The 11,631-nt window shown below is 39.1% G+C and overlaps 1 pseudogene; it reads left to right on the forward strand.

Annotated features, from left to right (window-relative positions):
- Positions 1-4,486: 4,486 nt before the first annotated feature.
- On the forward strand, positions 4,487-5,004 carry LOC111173600 (succinate dehydrogenase [ubiquinone] cytochrome b small subunit, mitochondrial pseudogene; annotated as a pseudogene).
- Positions 5,005-11,631: the final 6,627 nt, after the last annotated feature.

Raw genomic sequence — 11,631 nt, forward strand, 5'->3', positions numbered from 1 at the left:
TTCTGTTTCAGTAACATTCTATTTATGGTTACTGAGCTTTTAATTTCACATAATCTTCAATGCCAGGAAATATTACTCTTCTTTTGATTTTTTTTGTTCAATCATTTAAAAATGTAAAAACCTTTCTTATTATGGTAGGCAGCAGTCCAGATTTGGACCAAGTGCCAAAGATGGACAAATTCTGGAATTGTTTAATATGTAGATAGTAAAAGGGAAGAAGATGTTGGAACCAGATTAGAGAACGCTTCAAAACCATGCTAAAGCTTCTGCTTTTTTTTGTTGTTGTTATGCTTTAGAACCTATTCAAAATTGTCATGGAAGCAAAAGATATATCATCAGTGTTTCAGGAATATAAGTGGTTGTAGTAGGAATAATGGATTAAAAAGACAAGAGATTGGCTGCAGAGTGTCTGTTTAGAGGCCTTGGCACTTATGCAGAAAGGACATAAATGCCCAGGGACACCATTGTTTGAGAAAGCAGAAGCCATTCAATGTCATTAGAAATGAAGTGGCAACATTGAAAGGATATTAAATATACAGTTTTACTATCTCTCTGAACATACTGTAAGGAGAATGGTAAAAGAATATTTAGAAACATTAAAGAGATTTAACCCAAATGACTCAGACGGTAAGAATATGACACTGGTAAAGAAATGAGGGGAGCGGGTACACAGAGGAGAAGAGTTCAGAAAAAGGCGATCTAAGAATATGATCTTAGCTGGTACCATAGCTAAAATTATTTCCTCCTGAGACTTGAGAATTCTTTACTATGACAATTTCTTAAAATACTTATCTCTCTTGAATTTTATGCCTGGCCATTGTGGGTGAAACCCTGGGGGACGGAAAGGAGAATTCCCATACTAGAGGCTACAAGTGATTCTTACCCAGTAAGGCACGTCTGAGACCCATTCCAAGACCAAAGAATTCCTGGATTAGGTCAGCAAGAAACACGTTGCTGGTATGCTACCATGGCAGTGGTTTCTTGGCTCCTTCTGTAGAAAAGTAAACATATACCCTGAAACCTCTGCCAGGAGCCTTTGTATTCGTCCAAAAAATCCCAGCAGAACTGAAGAAACTTGATGAGTACTATGCAGAAAATCCACTCATGTTATACTTTGTCCTCTGTTATTTACAGACTACACCTTAAGTGGGGCAATTGAAATTTGGTCCTGGGCTGCCTCTCTTCTACCTGTATTCTCCTCCAGCACTAGGGCAGTTAATAATACCTTCTATAGTGAAAAGTGTCATGAAGGACATGGAAATACCCTAGCATTTGAGGAAACTCATGTACACTGGTCCCTCCCTACCACTGAAGCTGAAATCAGAATGAAGCAAAGAACCAGGTTTGTGATAATCTGGGGTCTCCAACTTCAGAAAGAAGAAAGATAAGCCATGGAAGAACAAGGATGATGGTTTGGCTTGAGAGGAAAAGGAGCACAGTTAAGGAAGGAGGGTGGGTGGAGACCAGATCACATGGTGTCTTCTCAGATAGGAAGGAATTTTGATTTTTTTCTAAAGGAGATGGAAAACCATTGGAGGAAGCAGCATCTTATTTACCTTTTTTTAAAAAATCACTGGGATATACCTTTTCATTCTTTCAGTGGTACCTCTTAAAGTTCATAATTTCAATCTCATCCAATTTATCTCTTTCTTTTCCTTTATATTCAGTACTTTTGTATATCGAATAAGAAATCATTCTCAACCCCAAAGTTAAGAAGCTATTTTTCCATTTCCTTCTCAAAGTTGTATTTACCCTCCACAATTATATCTACAATCCATAGTTATCGCTACAGTCTGGAACTTATTTATGTGTGCAATGTGAGTTAGAAGTCAAGATTCTAATTTGCCACATGTATAGCTGTCTCAGTATTGTTTCTGAAAATACTAGCCTTTTCCCACTGTCACCTTTCTCATGAGTTAGTGCCTTAGTCAACTCAGGCTGCTATAATAAAATACCATCAAGTGGTATTTACTTCTCATACTTCTAGAAGCTGAAAGCCCAAGATTATGGCATCAGCATGGCTGGTTCTGGTGAAAGCCCTCTTTTGAGTTGCAGACAGCCAACTTTTCATTGTATCCTCACAGTGACAGAAAAAGAATAAGCCAGCTCTTGGCTTCTTTTTATAAGGGCACTAATCCCATTCACAAGGGCTCCACCTTCATGACCCAATTTCTTCCCAAAGGTGCCACCTCCAAATGCCATCACACTGGGGATTAAATTTGAACATAAAGTTTGGGGGAATGTAGATCTGTCAGGTTATCCCATGTGTACAGGCCTGTTTCTGGGTTCTACTGTGTTACATTCTACGGCTTTCTACAATTTTAACAAACTACTCAAAATATTAAATGTTGCAAGTCAAAAAGATGGATGTAGCTAAAAAACTAATTCTTATATACTTCATTTTCTTGGGGACAGAACAATAAAGTATAACTGGAGAAATGAGGACCTACACTGTCTAATTATATAAAGTAGATTACCTAAACCAACTTGTATTATAGCACATTTGGGAGTTTTAGCTAAAAAAGAAAACATAAAGTATTTAAGTTCTAAATAAAGATTGTTTATGGAATACTACTCAACCATAAAAAAGAACAAAATAATGCCATTTGCAGCAACATGGATACAACTAGAGATTATCGTGCTAAGTGAAGTAAGTCAGAAAAAGAAAGACAAATACCATATGATATCACTTATATGTGGAATCTAAAATATGGCACAAACGAACCTATCTACAAAACAGAAACAGTCAGGGCTTCCCTGGTGGCGCAGTGGTTGAGAGTCCGCCTGCCGATGCAGGGGACATGGGTTCGTGCCCTGGTCCGGGAAGATCCCACATGCAGTGGAGCGGCTGGGCCCGTGAGCCATGGCCGCTGAGCCTGCGCATCCGGAGCCTGTGCTCCGCAACGGGAGAGGCCACAACAGTGAGAGGCCCGCGTACCGCCAAAAAAATAAAAAAAATAAAAAGAAATAGACATAGAGAACAGACTTGTGGTTGCCAAGGGGGAGGAGGGAAGAGAGAGGGATGGAGTGAGAGTCTGGGGTTGGGAGATGCAAACTATTACATTTAGAATGGATAAACAAGGTGCTATTATAGCACAGGGAACTATATCCAATCTCCTGTGATAAACCATGATGGAAAAGAATATGAAAAAGAATGTCTCTATGTGTAAAAGCAGAGATTGGCACAGCACTGCAAATCAACTCTACTTCAATAAATAAATAAATAAAGCAAAGATTGTTTGAAGCACTGATGTTTACATATTTACCCATTTTGATACACTTCTAACCATATATGTAAACAAATTATTTAGAGCTGCAGTTTTCAAACTTTTTTGGCAATGCCAAAATACTCACCCAGTGATTCCAAGTCATAGTTTGAACAACATGAATTTAGATCTTAAAAATTCCAAACAAACAAAAACAAAAGTGATTAATTATGACTGTGTAGTCTACAATTATGTTTTAATACATTTTTTTTTTTGCCCAAATAAGGCAGAACCAGTAATACTTACAGGCTGACATTCATTATTTATTCTCACCACTTCAAAAATAATACAAAACAGTTTTGTAACCAAACTGTCCTACCATATTCCTATTTAGAGTATATATAGACCTTAAAAAGCCTGGAGCATCCAATGTGCCACAATGATCTTCTCCTGTACAGATATGCATTTTATTGTTTTTCTACTTACATTACACATACAAAAAAATCTCTAAAGGTAATGTTAAATGGCTGATCATATAGAATATATTCCTAAAAGCCAAGTAACTCTATATAGAGAGAGATGGCATTGAGTTTCCAAAAGAAAGGTTTCCTGAGAGGTGGTGATTCTTGATTTGAGTCTTAAGAGAGGTATAAGCTTGGAATCAAGCTCAGGATGAATTTTATGGGAGGGGTGATGTTAGGATATTCCAAGACAAAAATTACATTTTCTGGGCTAGAACTGGGGTTACATTGTAGAGCTCATGTCTGTGCATTAACTATGTTCTAAATACAAAATGGAATCTGGATTGGATCCTAGAACAGATTTTTTTAAAAAGGAGATTATTGGAAAAACTGGCAAAGTCCAAATAAAATCTGGAGTTTAGTTAATAGTATTGTACCAATGTTGATTTCTTCATCTTGCTAAATGTACACTGGTCATGTAAGATGTTAACATTAAGGGAAGCTGGTGAAGAGAAATATGAGAACTCCCTGTATTGTCTTTGCAGCTCTTCCATAAACCCCCAAATATCTCAAAATAAGAAAGTTTAGGGCTTCCCTGGTGGCGCACTGTTTAAGAATCCGCCTGTCAATGCAGAGGACACGGGTTGGATCCCTGGTCCGGGAAGATCCCACATGCCGCGGAGCAACTAAGCCTGTGCACTACAACTACTGAGCCTGTGCTCTAGAGCCCGTGAGCCACAACTACTGAGCCTGTGCACCGCAACTACTGAAGCTTGTGTGCCTAGAGCCCGTGCGCCACAACAAGAGAAGCCACCACAGGCCTTTCCGAGCAACATGGCGACTCTCTGGAGGCTGAGTGCCCTTTGCGGTGCCAGAGGTGGGCGAGCTCTCTTCCTCCGAACCCCAGTGGTCAGACTGGCTCATGTCTCAGCATTTCTCCAGGACTGATCAACCCCAGGATGCTGTGGAATACAGCACATTCACCTGTCACCCAGCCAGCATTCTGGTTCCAAGGCTGCATCTCTCCACTGGACTGGTGAGAGGGTTGTCAGTGTTTTGCTCCTGGGCCTAATTCCAGCTGCTTATTTGAATCCTTGCTCTGTGGTGGACTACTCTCTGGCTGCAGACCTCACTCTTCATAGTCACTGGGGCATTGGACAAGTTGTTACTGACTATGTTCGAGGGGCTGCGTTGCAGAAAGCTGCCAAGGCAGGCTTTTTGGTGCTCTCGGCGTTCACCTTTGTTGGGCTTTGTTATTTCAACTATCATGATGTGGGTATCTGCAAAGCTGTGGCTATGCTGTGGAAGCTCTGACCCTTTAGACTTAACACCTTGAGAAGTGATTGTACATTGGGCTTCCCTGGTGGCACAGTAGTTAAGAATCCGCCTGCCAACGCAGGGGACACAGGTTCAAGCCCTGGTCCGGGAAGATCCCACAGGCCGCGGAGCAACCAAGCCCGATCGCCCCAACTACTGACCCTGCACTCTAGAGCCCGCGAGCCACAACTACTGAAGCCCGCGGACCTAGATCCCGTGCTCCGCAACAAGAGAAGCCACCGCAGTGAAAGGCCTGCGCACCGCAACGAAGAGTAGCCCCCGCTCGCCACAACTAGAGAAAACCTGTGCACAGCAACGAAGACACAATGCAGCCAAAAATAAATAAATAAAATAAAAGAGTAATTCTGAATCTTTAAAAAAAAAAAAGAATTGATTGTACACCTCCTTGCCTCTGCTCTGTCATGCCATTTCAACTCATAATAAGAAGGAAGTAACAGATTAGTCCGCTGATAAACCTCTTCTCCTAATCAGCCGGTTATTTTTAGAGTTTAATCTTTGAAGAAAGATTTGAGAGAAATTGTATCCAAGAAATTGTGAGACTGAGCTTTGTATTCTGGAGAGTTAATGTGGTGTCTCACAGCTTCTCAGAAGACTCACAGTATAACTAAACATTATATATGAGCCTTTGCCTGTTAATTTATCAGACTCTTAAAGGGAATTCAGCTTTATTACTCTCAATATTTGATCAAACTTCTATATTTGTCCTAGAATGATGGAGAAAGGGAACAACTGTTAATTCATAAGTAAAGACTTTGCAGAAAATTAGGCAGTGTTTTGTTTTTGTAAACATCCCCCCCCTCTGTTCAGTCGATACCAGTTACTGATGGTTACGTGTCCTAGGGAGATTTGAAAATTAGAAATGCTGATATTTCACATTACTGATTTCTAAATCCTAGGAAGAAGAGCCTGGAGAGTTTCTGAATATAGATAAGTTTCATGGAGGGAAGAGGTCCCTTTATAGATGTTTCAAATTGTTACTGGTTCTAAATGGAGACTTAATCCTCAAATGTGTTTATTTTACTTGTCCTAAAATAATCTGTCCACAAATATAAAATTATAAGTAATAAGTTGTTGTTTTCCCACTGTGGGAATCTCTAATGTAAAAATGTATTCTATGAAGGTAAAGTTTTTTTAAAAATAAAAATGATGTATAATAAAAATTTATTCTACTCTTTAAAAAAAAAAAAGAGAGAAGCCATCACAATGAGAAGCCCGCGCACCACAACGAAGAGTAGTCCCCGCTCGCCACAACTAGAGAAAGCCCATGAGCAGCAACAAAGACCCACAGCCAAAAAAAGAAAAAGTTAAAAAAAAAAAAATCTGAGGTTGACTCATAAATTTTTATGGAAAAATGAGAAATTACCTAAAGTAAGTTAGATCAAGCTCTGAAATTTTCTCCAGGTGAGCCCAATTTTAATAGGTCCCTTAATAGGAAGGGAATTATGTGGATAGTCCATTCTTAAGAGGAAGAAAGGATCTTATGAAACTGCCAAATAATAACATTCACGGATCATTGTCAAAGTCCAGGGAGAATCTGTGGTCTAAAAAATAGCCTTTAGCTCCTGCAGTGAGGCTCACTGCTAAATTCTCACAAAGAAAATGAAACATGACAATGTTTATGTGGTTATAGCTTTCATCTAAAGAGCATAAAGACTGTTGAAAATATACGAGTTTTGGATACAAGTCTCATTCTGCTCAGTGTGAAGTACCAGACAGCTTCCATTTAGATTTTGTTTTAATGCAGAGCCCATCTTCTCCCATTTTATGCCCCCCATGCCTACTCATCCCCCACCTCCAGCCTGGTAAAGGTGGTCAAATGGTACAAACTTCTAGTTATAAAACAAGTCCTGAGGATGTAATGGTGACTATAGTTAATAATACTGTGTTGTACGTGTATTTGAAAGTTGCTAAGAGAATAGATCTTAAAAGTTCGCATCACAAGAAAAAAATTTGTAACTTTGTACACATAAAAGTTAACTAGATGGATTTAACTAGACTTATTGCATTGGTCATTTTGCAATACACACATATATCAAATCATTATGTTGTGTACTTGCAACACATGTTATATGTTAATTACATCTCAGTTTTTTTTTAAATGCAGTCAAAATGTACCTGAATATACCCTCATAAAAATCTTATTCTACTAAGACATCAAATTCCAAGCAGAAACATTTATTATTGCCTGGCTTTTTCTGAATGGAAACTCTAAAACTACATTTCAAAAGCTCTTTAAACAACTGACTGAACTTGGAAAATTAACTTTGCCTTTAAACTTTGTGTCAAGATAGCAAGACTTGGGTTGTAAACTCTGGCCCATAAACTAATACCTCTGTGGCTTTGAATAAGGCATTTGTCATTACTGACTTCCCATTTCCTTATCCATAAAATAGATAATAACAACTCATAAGCTTTCTATCAAGATCAAATAAGTATGTAAAAAGGCATTATAAATTACAGAAAATAATAATGCAGTAGGCTTTTTATGAAAGCTATACCCATGGAGTTTGTAAAATACCATAATATAAAATGTTATATCTCAATGAATTAAGCACACTCAAGTTCTAATCTGAGTTTAGCTACTTACCAGTGTGTAAACTTTCTTTGTGCCTCAGAATTCTCATGTTAAAATACTAATAAAACGATGATAATAATAACAATAGTAATATAATCATTTTGTAAATCTGATTTCAAGATAAAATGAGACATTGCATGTAAAACATTTAAGTCGCTAAGTCAAATAGAGATAGACTGAAGCTCCAACAATGAAACAATGTTTTACAAGTTTAAGGTTAATATGCATCGACTACACATGACACATGTGTTCTTAAAATATCCCATTCCCATTGCTCTTGGCATGAAGATCTAACTTCTTACCGTGACCTACAAGGCCTGGGGGTCTGGCACTGCACATCCCCTCTTGTTCCCCTTGCCTTCATAGGTATTCCATCCACTGTCAGGGAGATGTGCCCTCTCAGCTGACCACCTTCAGATCACAGCAGCTCTAGGGAAATCTTCCTGAACTTCCTGATTCCGTCACAGCCTCCTATTCTGGGCTCTCTTAACACCCAGTACCTACCCTTCATTGTCCTAATAATAGCTGCACTTCGATATTTACAAAGCGTGATTACTTCGTTGTCTTTATTTAAATTTTTAATATCTTGTTCATCATGAATTTTTGCACTAATTTTATTGCTTAAATATTGCATTAAAATATTATTAATCTTAACTGAATTTTAGGACATCCCTCAAATATTTTTGCAGAAAACCAGTAAGTTACATGCCTCACCCTAGTTCTGGTCCTGCAACTTCACCCTGAAAATTCCAGGAGGCCTGGGATACATATCCCAAGGATCCAGAACAATGGCTTGACTGGGGGAGAAACTTAAATATGTGTAGAGTGAATTAGAGCACATTTGTAGTTTTTGAATTCTAAGACGTTTTAAGGGAAATATTGGTTGGTAACACAGAAATAAATTGTCAAACTAAAATTTTTTTAAAAACCAGCTAAAATGTTATTCTTAGAAGAATTACTATGACTAAAACTTTAGCAATCCAAAAAGCTGCTTGTTTCTACCAACCACCCTCTTTGTATCAATTTCAAAAGGCAGCCCATTTTTGTTTCAGGGTTTAATTGGTTCCCTAGCTCATTTTGGAGGAATTCAATTTCCCTTGAGCTGGGTTCATATGACAACAGATGCATTCCTTCTTTTTGATTTACTTCTCTAGGGCCATGGAAAGGAAAGCTAAAACAAAATGGGAGGAAGAAAAATTTATGTAAGAGGTGTAGTGTGAAATGTAAATTTAGATTTTCTAAACACTCAGTCTCCAGTTTACAAGCAGAGCTACATTAACACAAACCAAGTGACCAGACGGGGGAAGGGAATTAATCTTGTTGATTGTATGCACTGTCTCAAAAGTTACGGGGGTGATAACAAAACTGTGTGGTCTAGTGAATAAGATGCAAGAGTTAGATGAAAAAAAGGATCTTCGGCTTTAGTTATATGTGTGTATTTCTCTCTCTCTCTCTCTCTCTCTATATATATATATGTCATTCTATATATAAATATGTCATATATACATAAGTGATATTTATTTATATTTTGTGTATATATCATTATATGTATCATTTACATATATAAATGATAACGATGACATTTTATATAGATTTATAGAGAGAGCCTCCAGTGAGGAAAGGGACTTCCAATGACCAATGACACTGCCATTTAAAGGTTTGGAAAGAATGCTCTTCTCAGGATTCTTTGGCTCCTTTAAGTTGTATTTCTTTTTGAAACCCAAAACATTAACATTTTTATCACACACACACACACACACACACACACACACACACACACATATCTGGTTCAAACCTGCTCTGATAACTTGCCTGTGCAGTTTCTAGAGACCATAGCAGTGCATCACAGAGAACAAGAGAGAAGTAGTTTCTCACAACTCCTGCCTTCAGAAATTCACCTGCAAATAAAAATATTTTAAGGTAAGGAGCTAAGGAAGTTTTATATAACATCTATATCAAATGGACGGGGACCTGGTATGCCTACCGGGGGAGATCAGGGAATAATACATTTTTTAAAAGTTTAATATTTCCCCTATTGGAAACGATCTTTTATTTTTTTCACTGGCATTTATTCTAAAATAAACACCCCCCCAAAAAATAAAGAGTTGAGAACTGCTCCCAGATATATATGTGAATTGCAGGCAAGTATCAAGTGAAAATTTAAGAGGCTTTTAAACGCTGATTTGGTTTTTGTTTTAATGGTCTGTGTACTTATACAAACTATTAAACTTCACTAGACCATGGCCAATGGTGAGCGTTGACTGGTGCTTTCAAAGTGAGTTGTGTTACCTTTAGAGACACGAACAGTCACATAATGGCTGAAAAAGAAAAAGCAGTAATAGGAGTTTCTCTGCGACTGGGGGTAGGGTGAGATGGGGAGGAAGTTTGGGGGAAGAGAAGGCACAGGGAAAGGCGTGGTGTGCATTCCAGGGGGTAAAAACTGCCTCCACCAAAATCGATTTTCTTTCATTGATATATAACTGCTTAAATTTGATTATACTTACGTTCATTTGTTCAGTAGAGATTTACTGAGTGCCTACTTCTTGCTAAAACTGGGCGATGGGGGTTCAAAGAGGCTTTCTCACGTGGCGGGGGCCCAATGACTGCGGCGCGGGGTGAGGAGTACGGGGTGGGGGGTAGGGGGTGTGGGGGGACTTGCCCCTGCCCGCCTGCTCTTGGTTGAATGTGACCTTGCGCTGGCAGGTCCGGCGACCAACCCCACCCGGTGCGGAGCTGAGCCACACCCACCTCCACGCCCACCGCTGCTTGATCCCTCGACCTTCACAAGGTTGGTAGAGCCTTTCCTTGGAAATTCAACTAATCAAGGCAGAGTTGAAAAGTAGGTGTAGCCTGATGACAACGTGTCCATCAAAAGGAGGGTGGGTCCAACCGGCGGAGCGCAAAGAAAGGTTGATTCCAACAGCTGTCGGGAGCAGAAGTAGCAGTTTCTTCTACGTCTTACCTTTGAAAGGAACTGGAAGAGCGGAGCGCTTCGCGGTAGCATGGGTAAGTCTTGTTCCATGGAACTGCTTTTTTCAGCTATCGGAGACGGTGTGTGTACCGAGTTCGCTACTTAGGACGGATTTTTAACCGTGGATCCCAATCAAAAAGATTTTGAAAAGTACAAATGGGAAGCGTTTTATCATCCTGGAACCAGGTGGGGAGTGGACCTTGGCCAGTAGACTTCTAGTGTTTAAACGGCGTTTACCTACAGCTATTTGGGCCACTGACCTCAAACTTTCAAAACGTAAAGGAGGAAAGTAAATACACTTTCAAGAAAGCAGGACTGGTTGAATTGTCTTTGAAGTTGCATTTTTAAATTTTGTTCTAAAAAATTGTATAAAATTGTGTTGTAAAAATTTTGTATAAATATTGTATCTCATTGCAAGAAATGGCTAGGTCTATTTTATGTTAAAATGTTTAAATTATTTATTATAAAGAGTAAACTTATTTTCCTTTCTTTCCTCTTCAATTATCTCTGCAAATGGCACTACCATCCACCCAATTACTTGAGCAAAAAATTGGACCGCTCACTCATTCTTGCTTCCTGTTTCTCTTACCCCCTTTATCCAACCCGACAGCAAGTTTGGAAGGCTCTATCTCCATTTTCCCTCTCTCCCTCCATTTCAGCTCCGCTGCTACCACATGCTGCAAACCACCGACATTCTTTTCCTAGATTACTAAATAGCCTGAGGGATTTTTTTCTGCTTTCACTCTTGCCTCCCTTAATCCATTCTTCACAAATCAGCTTGAGTAGTCTTTTAACCTAAATCACAGCGTGCTAATTTCCTTGTTTGAAAGAAACCCCTTAATGGTTCCCATCGGTTTGGGAATGACATGCAAATGGCTCCGTCCTGCACCGTCCTCAAGCTTATCTCAGACCTCTATGGTCTTTGCCCGCCATTTTGTGTAATAAGCATGGCTTTCATTGCAGTCCAGCAAGCTAATCCCTTTGTGCTTTCTGCTGCAGCCTGGAAAGAACACTCTTCTTCCACCTCTTTCACCTGGCTAATACTTTTCTTCTTTTTCAGGCTGGGTCTAATGCTTCCTT

The sequence above is a fragment of the Delphinapterus leucas genome, chromosome 21 (genome assembly GCF_059928025.1).
Source record: "Delphinapterus leucas isolate spDelLeu-1000000601 "Yukka" chromosome 21, BTC_Dleu_Yukka2, whole genome shotgun sequence".
NCBI lineage: Eukaryota > Metazoa > Chordata > Mammalia > Artiodactyla > Monodontidae > Delphinapterus > Delphinapterus leucas.